General features: G+C 40.0%; 1 long non-coding RNA gene across 5 annotated transcripts in view; it reads left to right on the top strand.

Annotated features, from left to right (window-relative positions):
- LOC138841997 (uncharacterized) overlaps positions 1-13125 on the top strand; it is a 56122-nt gene that overhangs the window by 23732 nt on the left and 19265 nt on the right. For all 5 annotated transcript variants that reach the window (XR_011376552.1, XR_011376553.1, XR_011376551.1 and 2 more), the window contains one exon: positions 5533-5666. This is a non-coding gene — a long non-coding RNA (uncharacterized lncRNA). The remainder of the gene's footprint in view (positions 1-5532; positions 5667-13125) is intronic.

Here is a 13125-nt window from a genome sequence, read left to right as displayed (position 1 = left end):
AATCTGGAGGGGATTTCTGACAGGAGGAGGAGCAGTGGGGATGCTGCAGTGATCAGACTACAGCAGCTCGGCGTGTCCCAAGGACTTGTTAAACAATAGTGGGGATGGTCAGTTGGAGCTGGTAGGGATAGATACTTGGTTGTTTGAAGAGAATCTTAGGGTTTACTTTTCAGCTTTTACTAGTGTATTTTAAACCATGAAACGTGTCAATTCTATTGATTTTTTTCCCCATTACTTATGGTATTGGTTTTGTATCATAGAAACCATTGTTTCTTGAATAAGATCTGGAAGATTTATATGTGTTCTCTTTTAAGTGTTTTAATGAAGTTTTTAGTTCTTATATCTATACCTTGTTTTTGAGACCATTATTTATATGGTATGAGGGACAAGAAAAATTATTAATAAATTGTCCCATTATTTATTTATTTATTTTTTGGTCCGGTCGTGGGGCCTGAACTATGGGCCTGGGCACTGTCCCTCAGTTCTTCAGCTCAAGGCTAGCACTCTACCACTTGAGCAACAGTGCCACTTCCAGCTTTTTTCTTTTTGCTTATGTGGTGCTGAGGAATTGAACCCAGGACCTCATGCATGCAAGGCAAGCGCTCTACCACTGAGCCACCTTCCCAGCCCCCATTATTTATTTTTTTATCCACTTTTTTTGTAGATGGTTTTTGCTTTGATAACTTTGGAAATCTTGACCGTAGATCTGAGTCATGTTTTGGACACTCATTTGTTCACTGATCTATATATCCATATTTAAATCAGTGCCATAATCTTTCTTTCTTTCTTTCTTTGTCAGTCATGGGGCTTGAATCTGGGCTTGGGCACTGTCCCTGAACTCTTCAGCTCAAGGTGAGCACTCTACTGCTTGAGCCATAGAGCCACTTCCAGTGGATTTATTGGAGATAAGAGTCTCATGGACTTTCCTGCTGGGGCTGGCTTTGAACCATGATCCTCAGATCTCAGCCTCCTGCGTAGCTAGGATTACAGGTGTGAGCCACTGGCACCCAGCTACAATCTTTCTTTTTAACTTTTTAAATTAGGAAGTTGTACAAAAGGTTTCAATCCAACATAAAAATTTATGAGTACAGTGTATCTTGATGAATGTCACCCCTTCCATCTGTCCCAACCCACCCATCCCCTCAAGTTACCTGGTTCTATATTCACACATGGACAGTGAATATTGTGACTCTGTTTTCCCACCCTTCCTCTCTCCATGGCCTTCCCCAGCCTCCTGAGTAGCTAAGAGTATATGTGAGAGCCACTAGCATCTGGTATAATTTAGAATATCTTGATTAATATTATTTTTAGTGGTTATGAAGTCAAGAAGTATAAGCTGAGTGCCTCAGCTTTATTCCTGTTTTTCAAGACTCTCTTTCCATTCTGTTTTTCTTTTATTTCCTTGTGTATTTTAGAGTTAGATTGTCAATTATTGCAGAAACAAATTTGGTTGGAATTATGATATGGCTGTCATTAAATATCTAGATCAGTTTAAATAGTATTGTCATGTTTATAACATTAAATCTTTTGATCTAAGAGCATGGCGTGTTTTTCTATTTAGATCTTTAAGTTTTCAATGTGTTTTAAAATTTTCAGGGTTAATATCTTATATTCATTTAAATACATCAAATAATTTTAATCAATTGTATTTAAATAATTTAAATATTGAAATCATTTAAATAATGTGTTGAAATAAATTTGTCTAAACAAATTTAAAGAATTTTATTTAAATTAAATAACTGAATGGGATTTTTGTTTTGTTTTTTGTTTTTGTCAGTTGTGGAGCCTGAACTCTGGGCCTGGGTGCTGTTCCTCAGCTCTTCAACTCAAGGCTAGTGTTCTACCACTTGAGCCACAGTGCCACTCTGGCTTTTTCTGCTTATGTAGTACTGAGGAATTAAACCCAGAGCCTCAGACATGCAAGGCAAGCACTCTACCACTGAGCCACTTTCCCAGCCCCTGGGTTTTATTTAATCCACTCCACTCCCAGCTTTTTGCTGGTTAATTGGAGATAAGAGTCTCAAATTTAAATCTCAACTTTAAGCAGAGTGCAGGTAGCTCATGCCTATGATCCTAGCTGCATAGGAGGTTGATATCTAAGGATCAAGGTTCAAAGCAGACCTAGGCAAGAAACGTCAGAGACGCTCTTATCTCCAATTAGCCATAAAAAGCTGGAAGTGGAGCTGTGCCTCAAATGATAGAGTGCCAGTCTGGAGAAACCAGCTCAGGGATAGTGCCTCGGCCCTGAGCTCAAGCCCCAGTACTGGCAAAAAAGAGAGAGATTCAAAATTGTTTGTACAGGCTGCTTTCCAACCTCCTGTGTAGCTAGAATGACAGGACTGAGCCAGCAGCATCTGTCTCAAATTTAGTTGTTAGTTTTTAGGAGTAAATTTTGTCTTGTATAAACAACCCATTCACTATACAGTACTATCATTCCAAGAACCTAATGTCCTTTTAGGCATGACAGCAGTTTGCTTTTTTTTTTCCTTTTGCTCCAACTCCACTTTTTCTCTCACAGCTGGCATTCCAGTTGTGAGCCACCATTGCGTTACTGGCTTTCTTTTGCTGGTTTTATTTGCTCTAAGTGTCTGTAGGATAAGTAACAAGAGAATAAAGACTAGGGTCCATTTAGAAATAATTCCTTAACTTCCTCCCTTTGTCCCTGAAAAGTATCCAGAGCTGTCAACTACAAGTGTTCCATTTCACTAGACTGAGGAACCCCCAAATCAGCTTACCTTTACTTGACTTGCTTGCTTCTGCTTAGAGCTCTACCACTTCAGCCACGCCTCTAGCCTGACTTCTTGGCTAGTTAATTGGAGGTATTGGTTTTAGAACTTTTTCTGCCTGGGCTTTTTCTGAATCATGATGCCAAGATCTCAGCCTCCTGGTAGCTAGGATCACAGGCATACAACACCAGGACCCACTCAATGTCTTTATTTTTATTTTTGAATTAACATACATTAATAAGTGAATTCATAAATGTTAACTGTATGCCTTGTACAAGTTCATTCCCTCTTTCTTCTCTGCTTTTTCAGACAATATTTTTATGGCTTTCTTCTCTGCTTTTTCAGACAATATTTTTATGGCTTTCTTTGTGCTGTCTTTACCTGTGATGTGCTCAGATCTTTTCACTGATCAGGATCCTTTCCCTTTTTACTATTTTAGGGTTTCCTCAGATACCCCATTCACTGTAGATTGTCTGCCTTTGACATTTATGACCAGTCATCATCATTGTCATTGTCACCATCATCATTGTCATCATCATTTTGAGTCTAGATTCTACTCAATAAATGAAAACACAAGATTCTTGGCTTGTCTTATTTCACTTAATGATTTCTAGCCCTGTCTATTTTCCTGCAAGTGACATAGTTTTATATTTTATGCATGAGTAGTAGTCCCTGATGTGTTGTATGAGTTTATTTATTCCGTTTGTCTACATGTATCAGTCATTGGATAACTCAGCTGATTCAAGAGTTTGCTTATTATGAACAGGACTGCAGTAAACACAGGTACACAGATAATCTTTATTGAATATTGATTGTAGTGTCAAGTCCCAATTTCTGAACTGTTCCAAAAAGAAGCCAGGTACATTGCAAACCAGAAGCTTTGTGGTCCCTGCCTTAAACCAAGAGAGTCTAGGAACGTTCTGGAACATTTGTTGACCACCTCTGCCAGGCTACTTTCCTTCACTCCACTTTTTCCTGGGAACAGTGCTATGCGGTAGATTCTAAGTCCTAGAAGCAGATGTTTTTGCCTGATTGAGAAATTCAGGAAGGGAAGGTCAAAAATCAAAATCCAGGGCCTGGGAAGGTGTCTCAGTGGTAGAGTGCTTGCCTTGCATGCATGAGGCCCTGGGTTTGATTCCTCAGCACCACATAAGCAGAAAAAACCAGAAGTGGCGCTGTGGCTCAGTGTAGAGCACTAGCCTTGAGCCGAAGAGCTGAGGAACAGAGTTCTGGCCCCATGACCAACAAAAAACAAAAAGCAAAGTCCATTCTGATTACATCTATACAACATAGAGTACAGTCCAGCTTATCTGTCCCCAATATATACATCAGACCAATCACTGCAACTAGGCCTCCTCTTAGTGGTCCATCCATTTCCCTGCAAATGTCATTATTTTGTCATTTCTAATGGCTGCATAATATTCCATTGTGTAGAGATACCACTTTTTTTGGATCCATTCATCTGTGGTGGGACATCTGGGTTGTTTCCACATCCTAGCTATTGTGAACAGTGCTGCAATAAACATGGAGGTGCATGTGTCCTTGTATATTGGTTCCTGTTTTTCAGGATAGATGCCTAGATGTGGTATGACTGGGTCATAAGGGAGGTCAATATTTAGCTTTCTGAGGACCCTCCAGAGTGCTTTCCAAAGTGGTTGTATAAGTGTACATTCCCACCAGCAGTGTAATAGGGTTCCTCTTTCTCCCCATCCCCTCCAGCATTGGTCGTTGGCTGACTTGTGGATGTGGGACATTCTGACTGGGGTAAGGTGGTATCTCAGGGTTAGCTTCTTTTTCTTAAAGCGGTGCTCTACCACCTTAGCAACAATTTCACTTCCAGCTTTCTAGTGGTTCATTGGATGTAAGAGTTTCATGGACTTTCCTGCTTGAGCTAGTATGGAACTGCAATCCACAGATCTCAGCCTCCTGGGTACCTAGGATTATACATGTGAAACACTGGGGCATGGCTATGTTTCTACCCTGTTGATAAAGAATTTTAGCATTCCCAGACTGGTAAGTGTTTTTCTCAGTTGAATACTTTGGATAAATGTATACATTGTGTTGCATAAATGCTCTGAGAAGGAAAAAGGGAATGATGTAAAAGTAGTGAGGCATAAACACTGAAGAGATAACATTGAATGCATTTTTCTTTTCACACAGAGCATTTATTATGTCAGAGCTGACAAACAAATCATCACTTGAAGTTATAAAGTCCTTAGCCATTGATGTGGACAAATTTTAGATTCTTTTAAATTTTGTATTCTTACATAATTGACAAAAGAATTTCAATTTACTATTACTCTTTTGATACTTAAATTCCAGTTTTAAAAATTATTTTTGAGGAGCTGGGAAGGTGCTCAGTGGTAGAATGATTGCCTTCCATGCATGAGGCCCTGGGTTCGATTCCTCAGCACCACATAAGCAGAAAAAGCTGTAAGCAGCGCTGTGGCTCAAGTGTAGAACACTAGCCTTGAGCTGAAGAGCTGAGGGCAATGGCCAGACCCAGAGTTCAGGCCCCACGACCGACAAAAAAAAAATTGAAAACAAAATTGGTTCAAGTACCCATGTTTAGAAATAAAACTAAACTAATATAAGAATATAAGTTCCTATAGGAGAAATTTAAGTTAGATGATATTTTTTGAAATCTTACTATATTTCCAAACTGTCCCAAAGATGGCATGATTATATCTGACTGAATTTCTTGATGAGCTCAGAAGTATTTTCTGTTCATAAGTATATACCAAATGATATAAAAAGTCATAGCCACATTTTGCTTTGAGTGATTCTCCTTTGGTTTTCCTTACAGAGCCTTTCACACATCTCTACAAGGTCACAGGAGACAAAATAAGAGCTAGCAAGCAAGAGAAGGAAGCAGAGGCTGATGACAAGGCCGCATATTGAGGAAGGAAACTGAAGCTGATTTCCCATGGATTGCTATTGGTAGGACGTTTTTCCACCTGTTTCATGTCCATGTTCTAACTTGTAACATACAAAAACATATACAATTTGGTTGTGTAGGAAGAAAATGTTTTTCCTATGTTAGACAGCCCATTTTATTTTAATTTAAATTTTATTATAAAGGTAATGTACAGAGGGGTTACAATCACATAAGTCAGGTAATGAGTACATTTCCTTTTGAACAGTATTACCCCCGCCCTCATTTTCTCCCACTTTCCCTCCCTCCTGACCCTCCCCCCATGTTAAAGTCTTAATAAGAGCTAACCAGTATCATTTAAAAAAATTTTTTTACTGTAAAGGTACTATACAGAGGGTTACAGTTACATGAGCAAGGTAATGAGTACACTTCCTATTGAGCTTTGTTACCCCCTCCATTGTTTTCCCCCTACCATCCCTTCCTTCCCTACCTTCCCCGAGGTTCTTTTTTTTAATTGTGATTAAGTGATTACATAATTTCCCAAATTTCACAATATTGTGGAATAATGATGCTCATTTAACGTCACAAGTTCATTCTAACTTTCCTGGAGCAAATTGTCTATCACACTCTGTAACATTTAACAGTGTACACATATACACCATACATGTGATCAGCAGCATGGGTATATTTAGTAGTGGTTCAACCAGATGAGTGGAAGTCCTTTGTTTCTTAAGTCCTGTTAATTTTGTTGTATCACTTAACAGTTTGGATTTAGCATCCACTTATCAGGGAGCCCGTGTACCGTTTGTCTCTTTGCTCTTGGCTTACCTCGCTCAACATGATTCCTTCTAGCTCCATCCATTTCCCTGCAAATGCCATTATTTTGTCATTTCTAATGGCTGCATAATATTCCATTGTGTATAGATACCACAATTTTTGGATCCATTCATCTGTGGTGGAGCATCTGGGTTGTTTCCATATCCTAGCTATTGTGAACAGTGCTGCAATAAACATGGAGGTGCATGTGTCCTTGTATATTGGTTCCTGTTGTTCAGGGTAGATGCCTAGAAGTGGTATGACTGGGATAAGGGAGGTCAATCTTTAGCTTTCTAAGGACCCTCCAGACTGCTTTCCAAAGTGGTTGTATAAGTGTACATTCCCACCAGCAGTGTAATAGGGTTCCTCTTTCTCCACATCCCCTCCAGCATTTGTCGGCTGACTTGTGGATGTGGGACATTCTGACTGGGGTAAGGTGGTATCTCAGGGTTGTCTTTATTTGCATTTCCTTCGCCACCAGGGATGATGAACATTTCCTCATGTGTTCCTTTGCCATTTTTATTTCTTCATCTGAGAAGTCCCTCTTTAGTTCCCTTGCCCATTTAGTAATTGGTTTGTTAGGTTTGGTAGGGATTTGTTTCTTGAGTTCCCTGTATATAGAGGATGTTATCCCCTTGTCTGATATATTGCTGGTAAATATTTTTCCCAATTAGTTGGTTGTCTTTCTAGCTTTAACCAGTATCATTTAAGATCAAGCATATTGCATGGATTCACCCCATGTCTTGGCTCAGGATTTCCCTATAGTACACCCTTCTATTACCCTCTCTGTTTTCCCTCCTTCCTCTTGCTAGCTCTCCCTCTTCACAAACCCTGCTTTACTCTCTTGTTAGTCACTTTTTCTCAATGTTAGACATCAAAACCAAGACCTGGGGCATACTAGACAAGCTGTCTACTACTAAGCTCTATCTTGAGAATTGGTATTTGTTTCTAAAATGTGATTAGCACAATGATCATTTTCAATCTCCGAAAAAGACTGAAAGAAAAATTGCATGCTTGTACTCATTTTCTGCTTTAATATGACTTAGTGAAAATTATTTTTGTGGTGCTGATGATTAAACCTAGAGCTCTGTGCACAAAAACATTACCACTAAACTTTATCTCTAGTTCTAAAGTGTTAACTTAGCATTATTGTCACCAGAAATGACAAAGGGAGTCCTCTTCACCTGAATCTAATAAAAATGGGTATGAATATATTCATTGTTTCCTACAATTGATGATCTTTAGAATGTGTAGAAACTGTAATTTTTCTGTACTTGTCTTTTTTATTTTGTGGATACATTATGTGGCCATGTTCTTTCCTATTGTATTGTTCATTTAGGAGCAAATCATACTAAAGTATTCAAAATTTTTTTTGGGGGGGGGGTCTGGTTGTGGGGCCTGAACTCTGGGCCTGGGCACTGTCCCTCAGCTCTTCAGCTCAAGGCTAGTGCTCTACCACTTGAGCTACAGTGCCACTTCTGGCTTTTTTTCTTTTTGCTTATGTGGTGCTGAGGAATCGAATCCAGGGCCTCAGGATGCAAGGCAAGCGCTCTGCCACTGAGCCATGTTCCCAGCCCAGTATTCAACATTTTGAGTAAAGCTTCTTAGCATTTCCCAACTTAAAGGTGTAGCCTAGGCTGGTCTTGACTCATGATAAACTATTTCATCATGCATCTGTATCTCTCCTTTTTAATGAATTCATGTAGGTTTAAATACATGTGTGTTGAACAACCTCATATGTAATATCCTGTATCATTTTGTAGGTAGTGTCATGGAGTATTGGGATGTCACACAGGAGTAAGTCTACCAACAAAGGAAGGCAAAGTTTAGTTCTGCAGAAAGGCATGCTACTAATGGGAATCCAAGTGGAAGTGCCCTTTGTCTTGACTGGTCACAATTTAGGCTTAGAGTTTTGCACATTTGACTAGTTTAGAAGGAGTTAAACGTTTATCTGAGCAATCAGCCAAAATCAGAACACCTGGCAAAACATTGTTAGAAAAACAATTCTCACTCAGCTGACTACCACTTGATCCGTACCTTCAGTCCTTAGAAAAATAATTTTATAATAGTGTTCAGCTTGGCTAAAAATGACTTCTTGTAAGATAGTGACTGTCCTTAAAATGGTGGAGCTTATGTCAAGCAACTACTTTGACAGAAACATACTCTAACTCCTATAGTTCTTAACTACAGCATATGAGAATGGAAACTAGGAGTCAAAATTCCATGAATATGCTACCTGACCAGAATTGCCTCCACAAATTTTGTCCACCCTGCCCATGAAAGCAGAAGGCACTTTTATATAAGCAGAGAAATCTTCCATATCTCTACTCTCTTCTTTACAGTTTACTTGCATTCCAGGCAGATTATTCCTTCTATTCAAGAAGATATTAAATTGTTTTTCAAGTAAGAAAGGGAGTGGAAGGAACTGAGGTAGAGAAATCTAAGGCAAGCAGAATCAAGTCCTGCCTGAAATCCTGAGCGTACAGAGATCCCAGCAGAGTGCCCAGCTGATTCTGTCTCTCTGAATTTGAGAATAAAGTAATATAAAACTTAAATATGGGTCAGAGAAAAAAGAGAGAAAGACCTGAAAAGTTTCATTGTGATTTTCTTTTTTTTAGTTTGGTTGAATTTAGTTTGTTGACCTTAGAGTTTTATTTTTTTTATTTATTTATTTTTGGGTCCGGTCATGGGGCCTGAACTCTGGGCCTGGGCGCTGTCTCTCAGCTCTTCAGCTCAAGGTTAGCGCTCTACCACTTGAGCCACAGTGCCACTTCTGGCTTTTTTCTTTTTGCTTATGTGGTGCTAAGGAATCGAACCCAGGGCCTCAGGATGCAAGGCAAGCGCTCTACCACTGAGCCACCTTCTCAGCCCCTAGAGTTTTATTTTTTTTAAGACTTCAATATTATTGTTTTTAGTTTTTATATTGAAATTAATGGAAAAATTGTTCTCAAAAGCCCCCATCATCATCATTAGAAGTGTCTAGGCAGAAGAAAAACATGTAGTTCCACTGACCCAAACTAAGTCTGCTTGAGCCCATTGTAGGTGGAGCTTTACCCTTGGCAGTGTAAAAGTGACAAGAGAGCATTGTTGATGAACAGCTGCAAGTCTGATGGAAGGATTGGTGGGGATGAGAGGTAGATTCTCTGGGGTTAGCAGTGAAAAATGCTTTTGCTGCTTAAATCTAAAAGCATTTGAGCTGCTTCCAGTGTATAGGACTTTGAGCATAACAAAAAGAAAAGTATAATTATTTACTTTGACTCAAATAGAATTGTATATAGCTTTGTAACTAAATTATCCAGAGTTAAGATAGAAATCGCTTCATTTCAAGCTTTATCATTTTCTTTTTCTGATGTCTCCAAGTGCCTGGTACATGTTATATATTAATTTATATAAAAATAACTCCTTGGGCCAGGTGTTGGTGGCTGATGCCTGTCATCCTAGCTCTTCAGGAGGCTGAGATCTGAGGATTGTGGTTCAAAGCCAGTGCTGGCAGGAAAATCACTGAAACTCTTATCTCCATTTAACCACCAGAAAACTGGGAGTGGATCTGTGTCTCAAAGTGGTAGAGCACTAACCTTGAGCAAAAGAGCTCAGGGACAGCTTCCAGGCCCTGAGTCAAGTCCCAGGACCAAAAACAGAAAAATATAAAACAAAAAGAAAAAAGCTCCTTGGAGAAAGGATATTTTTAGTCTTTTATGTCAGTCTGAAAGAGCAGCTGTGTGTGTGTGTGTGTGTGTGTGTGTGTGTGTGTGTGTGTGTGTGTGTGTGTGTGTGTGTGTGTGTGTGTGTGTGTGTGTGTGTGTGTGTGTGTGTGTGTGTGTGTGTGTGTTGCTACTAGGGTTTGAGATGTAGGCCCTAGTCTTTTTTTTTTTTGTCAGTTGTGGGGCCTGAACTCTGGGCCTGGGCACTGTCCCTCAGCTCTTCAGCTCAAGGCTAGCACTCTACCACTTGAGCCATAGTGCCACTTCCAGACTTTTCTGCTTATGTGGTGTTAAGCAATCAAACCCAGAGCCTCATGCATGTAAGGCAAGCACTCTATCACTGAGCCACCTTCCCAGCCCGGCCCTAGTCTCTTGATCAGCATTTTCACTGAGAGCTGACACTCTAAAACTTGAGCGATGTCTCAATTTCCAACATTTTGTTGGTAAATTTGAGACAATCTCTTGGATTTTTCCATCCTGGGTGGGTTTGAACAGAATTCTTAGATCTCATCCTGCAGAATCGCCAGTATTATAGATGAGATTCGCCAGCTTCCGACCTTGATGCTTCTTTTCAATTCATTAATTGTCAAAGTTAGGATTGCTGCATTTTCTTACACATTTTCATGTACATACTCAGCTCCTCACGTTGAACTCTTGGGATCTTTGTTTACTTCTTCATGACATTTAAAAAAAATTGGGGCCAGGTGCCAGTGGATCACGCCTATAATCCTGGCTACTCAGGAGGCTGAGATCTGAGGATTGCAGTTCAAAGCCAGCCCAGGCAGGAACCACTGTGAGACTCTTTATCTCCAATGAACCACCAGAAAACTGGAAGTGGTGCTGTGGCTCAAGTGGTAGAATGCTAGCCTTGAGCTGAAGAGCTCAGGGACAGCGCCCAGACCCAGAGTTCAAGCCCCAAGAACAAGAACAACAAAAATTAGTGCGGGTTCTGGGGCTTGAACCCAGGGCCTGGGTGCTGTCCCTGAGCATATTTGGTTCAAAGCTAGTGCTCTACCAGTTGAGCCTGAGCTCTTTCAGTTTTTTGTGATTAATTATAGATAAGAATCTCAACGTCTTGGGGCTGGGAAGGTGGCTCAGTGGTAGAGTGCTTGCCTTGCATTCATGAGGCCCTGGGTTCGATTCCTCAGCACCACATAAGCAAAAGAAAAAAGCCAGGAGTGGTGCTGTGGCTCAAGTGGTAGAGCACTGGCCTTGAGCTGAAGAGCTGAGGGACAGCGCCCAGGCCCAGAGTTCAGGCCCCACGACTGGACCCAAAAAAAATTAAAAAAAAAAAAAAAAAAAAAGAATCTCAACGTCTTTTCTGCCCAGACTGGCTTGAAACCCAGATCCTCAGATCTCAGCTGCCTGAGTAGCTAGGATTACAGGCGTAAGCTACTGGTACCCAGCTTTTCATGACATTTTTTTTGGTGGGTTGTGGGGCTTGAACTCTGGGTCTGGGCACTGTGTATGAGCTTTTCAGCTCAAGGCTAGCAATCTACCACTTGAGCCATAGTGCCACTTTTGGCTTTTTTTGTGTTTATGGTACTGAGGATCGAACCCGGGACTTCATGCATGCTAAGCAAACACCCTACCACTAGGCCATATTCCCAGCCCCTCATGACATTTTTTAAACTGCTTAATTCATCTCATTCTCTGTGCATTATATTTTGATATGACAATGCTTATTAGTATAAAAATTATAAGCAGGGTTTGGAGGAGATGAGATTGTAATATATGTGACAATAATGGTGCCTTATGAACTTATTGAAGTTCATTATTGAGGTTTATGAGAAAAGATTAGATTCTGAAATAAGTATAGATATTGTAGCTTTTTATTTTAGTAGATCTTATAGAATAGGCATACTTAACCTTAAATAGCTAAAGTAGGTTCCATTGTGAATACATTCTGATAAGTTTCCAGTTTCCAGTGCTGATCAGATTCAGTTGTACTTGTGGTATCATGATAAATCTGGAGGAATTTTATGTATATTTTATAAATCTCTATGCATGTTTTATAATTTTTATTTTAAACAAATGAGTATATCTGTGCTGATTTATTTATATACATTTGAAAACAATCTTGCTGTTACAAGACTTACTTGAATGTTATTAAAAAAACCCTCACTTAACCAGTGCCCACTAGTTTCACTAATTCTACCATTTTGACCTATCATTTTATTCATCAGTTTCTTTTCCTCCTGCTCTCCCTCTCTCTCCCAACTGCTGCTAAACAGAATTAGTAACTATCAATAAATTTAAATTTAAATTAAATTTAAATACATCAAAGATTTGAATTTGTGTGTGTGTGTGTGTCTGTGTGTCTGTGTGTATCTCTGTGTGTCTATGTGTCTGTGTGTAAGTTCGTACTCAGGACCTGGGCACTGTCCTTTAGCTTTTTCACTCAAGGATAGCTATTCTGTGATTTCAGCCACAGCTCCACTTCTGGCTTTTTGGTGATTCATTGGAAATAAGTCTCCCGGGGAGGGCCTTGGTGGCTTAAGTTTATATTCCTAGCTACCCAGGAGGCTGAGGTGTGAAGATAGGGGTTCAAAGCTAGCCTAGGTAAAAAAAGTTCATGACACTAGCATTCTACCACTTTGAGTCACAGTTCCACTCTCAATTCTGTCCTTACTTGGAAATATGAATCTCAAGGGCTTTCCTTCTCGGGCTGGCTTTGAACCTTGATCCTCAGATCTTAGCCCCCTGAGTAGCTAGGATTATAGGCATAAGCCACCTGCACCTGGCTCTTTTAGTTGAAGTTGAGTTGTTTTTTTGTCAGTCATGGGGCCTGAACTCTGGGCCTGGGCACTGTCTCTCAGCTCTTCAGTTCAAGGCTAGCACTCTACCACTTGATCCACAGTACCATTTCCGGCCTTCTCTGCTTATATGGTCCTGAGGAATTGAACCCAGGGCCTCATGCATGCAGGGCAAGCACTCTACCGCTGAGCCACCTTCCCAGCCCAGAGTTTTTTTTAAAATAGATTTTGATTTGTTATTATTTATTTAT

The sequence above is a fragment of the Dipodomys merriami genome, unplaced genomic scaffold, assembly GCF_024711535.1.
Source record: "Dipodomys merriami isolate MVZ:Mamm:240054 unplaced genomic scaffold, mDipMer1.0.p SCAF_33, whole genome shotgun sequence".
Lineage (NCBI taxonomy): Eukaryota > Metazoa > Chordata > Mammalia > Rodentia > Heteromyidae > Dipodomys > Dipodomys merriami.
Note: the sequence above shows the minus strand (reverse complement) of the source record. Positions and strands in the feature narration are given on the sequence as shown.